The 2,801-nt window shown below is 35.9% G+C and overlaps 1 pseudogene; it reads left to right on the top strand.

The window, feature by feature from the left end:
* LOC107749257 (complement C3-like) overlaps positions 1–1,912 on the top strand; it is a 61,040-nt pseudogene extending 59,128 nt beyond the window's left edge.
* The last annotated feature ends 889 nt before the right edge of the window (positions 1,913–2,801 follow it).

The raw sequence follows: 2,801 nt of genomic DNA on the forward strand, positions 1-2,801 counted from the left end.
AAATGCTGTCTAATCACTCTCGCGGTACTTTGATGTCACACACTGAATGGTCTGCAGTGCCGCTTCAGTCAAACACCTATTGTGTTTTATTAGGAGACGCACAACAGTTCTTCTGTGGCTTTATAGCTAATATTTTCACATACACAATTTAGCAAAATCAGACAATATTGTGTCTAATATATACCACAATATTAACTTCTTATTATTGAATTGTTGTAAATAAATATCACATTTGCAACTGGTCAGTGTTCAAAAAATGCTGGGAAATCTTTTCATGTAGCCCCACAAGAGTGATTACTGATAAACTGTCTGAAAAAAAGAAAGTCACGTTTTAGAGAAGAAAAAAAATCACCCACTGACTTTCAAAGCTGCTACAGAGTAACGACTTTCTACTTCGAGGACCTTGATAGAAATGTAGTGGAGTGAAAAGTACAATATTTGTCTTTCAAATGTAGTGAAGTTAAAGTCATAAGTTCCCAGAAAAAATAATACTCAAGTAAAGTACAGATACTCAAAAAGTGTACTTAAGTACAATACTCAAGTAAATGTACTTAGTTACTGTCCGCCTCTGCTGAACACACTAATATTTCTCATATAGTGTTGCCAGATTGGGTGGGTTCCCGGTTCCCGCCCAATTGGGCTTCTTTTGATCAGGCTAAATCAGAGAAAAATGCGTTGGGCGGGTGGACAACATTTGGGCTGCTTTTTTTAAATAAATGGCAGGTTTTTTATTTGCTTATTTGTTTGGTCGTGATATTTCAGTCCAGGAAATCTGCAACTTTTTCCTCGACAGCTTCTGAAAGAGGTTTGAATAAAAAATGTATCAAACAGTTTTGACTGCAATTTCTGCTTTATGTTCCACAATGCATACTGTAGTTCTGTTTGACGTTAAGGTAAGCACATTATTAAGGCCCATTTATTTATTTATTTATTTATATTTTTTTGTGACTAGTGTACAGTGTGTAATGAATGACTCATTATCAGCTGACATGTTGTGTGCATGAGCGTGTGTAAGATGTGTGTGTCAGTATCAACTAAAAAAGTTGATCACTTAAACTGGGCTTTTTGTCTGCAACTTGAATTGACTTGTTTTTGCTGTTGACATTGAAAATTATGCATTAGTTTTTCCAAAGGGTTAAAGTCTGTCAGTTTCTTGACTGCAGTTTCCAAATATTTGACATACTTTAGTGTATGCCTGTTTGGATTTATTTCATGTTCATTTTTTATCATATTTGCTAATTGCTAATCTGCTAATTCTCTTTTACTATATTTGCCATGCTTGATCCATTTCCTTCTTGCATTGTTCTCCAGGCTAGGAAATTGATTCCTTTTTTAAATTTAAATTTTAATTTATTTTAATTTTTTTATCAATATTTAGGTGAGGTGAAAATGGTCCTTATCAACCTTGGTTGACATGGCAATACAATTATATCGCATTCTTTTGGCAATGAATTTTGGGCCACTTTTGGAGAGCTTTTTTGGAGGGCTAGAAATCCTCTGCCCAATCTGGCATCACTGTCCTCATATAGCGTATATTCACAAATAATTGCTGTATGAGTCATTTCTTAGACCGACGGAAACCAAATCAATCTTGGGTAAAACATCAGCTCAATGTCTGTTAGTGTGAAGTTTGTTTTTAATGCATATTTGTATGAAAAATCTATTCATAGGTTTGCACAGTGTGTTTTCTGTTGTTTTAGTCTGCAGTATGTTTTTGGAGAGCAGACCTGGGTTGAATACTGGCCTACAAGAGAGGAAAGCCCAACTCCAGAACACAGGGAGCGATACATCGGCATCACTGAGCTCAAGAACAGCCTTCTCAATTATGGATGTGCTACTTAAATATACAGTAGTCAACATTTGAAGTGGATCAAAAATTTCATCTAAGTTGTTCTAAGACAAGAACAGTTATTGTTTTGTTTTTAGGACAACTTTGATGAAAGGTTTTGATCCACTTCAAATGTTGACTACTGTAGTATAACAACTATTTCTTTACTACAGGGAATGTAACATTATCTTTTGCATACTCTAAATAAATAGTTCTTGATGATGATAATGCTTTTCACCCAAATATGCTGGTGTAATTCCATAATAAAACTTGAACTTGTTCATGCACGATTAATCATGATGTGTTTAATCATGTAGCTCATGGATTCCTATTTTAAAATCTTGTTTTCTGAATCGAGTCTTCTCCAGGAGTTTGATTGACAGGCGATCTGACCAATCATAATGCCGAATCCGCCATTTTGTCTGACAAACAAACCAAACAGGAGAGTTAGTCGATTAACGGCAATAGAGTTGAACTTGAAAATGGGGTATTGACGTCTTTGCGCAGTTGGGACAACATACTTTCTGATGTTCATTCACGCTTGAACTAAGGCGCTACAGCAATCTGTCACAACACAATACGGTAATTATTGTTTGAATTTCTTAAAAAATGACAAAATTTGAAAGCTGAGACATTGTTTCAGTAACCTGCTTTGTCTCGGCTGTCGGCTCCCCTGCCATGCTTGCTTAGCTTTTCACTTTGTTTCTGACTTGCTCTGCCCCAAACATTGCTGCTTGCAGCCATATTTCTTAAAACTGTCTGTTTGCCAACATAAATGACATTATCAGGATAAGTATTTTGGGTGGAGAATCCTCTCAGTGACCTCTCTTGAACTTGTGATACTATAGTGAGGGGGGATTCTCTGCCCAGAAATATTGGCAAGCTATTATTCTGACAATTGCAATCCTCAATACCTTTCTCTTTTCCTTGCAAAAGGAACGTTCTCAACAAGTACAATAACTACAGTGTAATG

The sequence above is a fragment of the Sinocyclocheilus rhinocerous genome, unplaced genomic scaffold (genome assembly GCF_001515625.1).
Source record: "Sinocyclocheilus rhinocerous isolate Xijiao unplaced genomic scaffold, SAMN03320098_v1.1 scaffold1341, whole genome shotgun sequence".
NCBI classification, from domain to species: Eukaryota; Metazoa; Chordata; class Actinopteri; order Cypriniformes; family Cyprinidae; genus Sinocyclocheilus; species Sinocyclocheilus rhinocerous.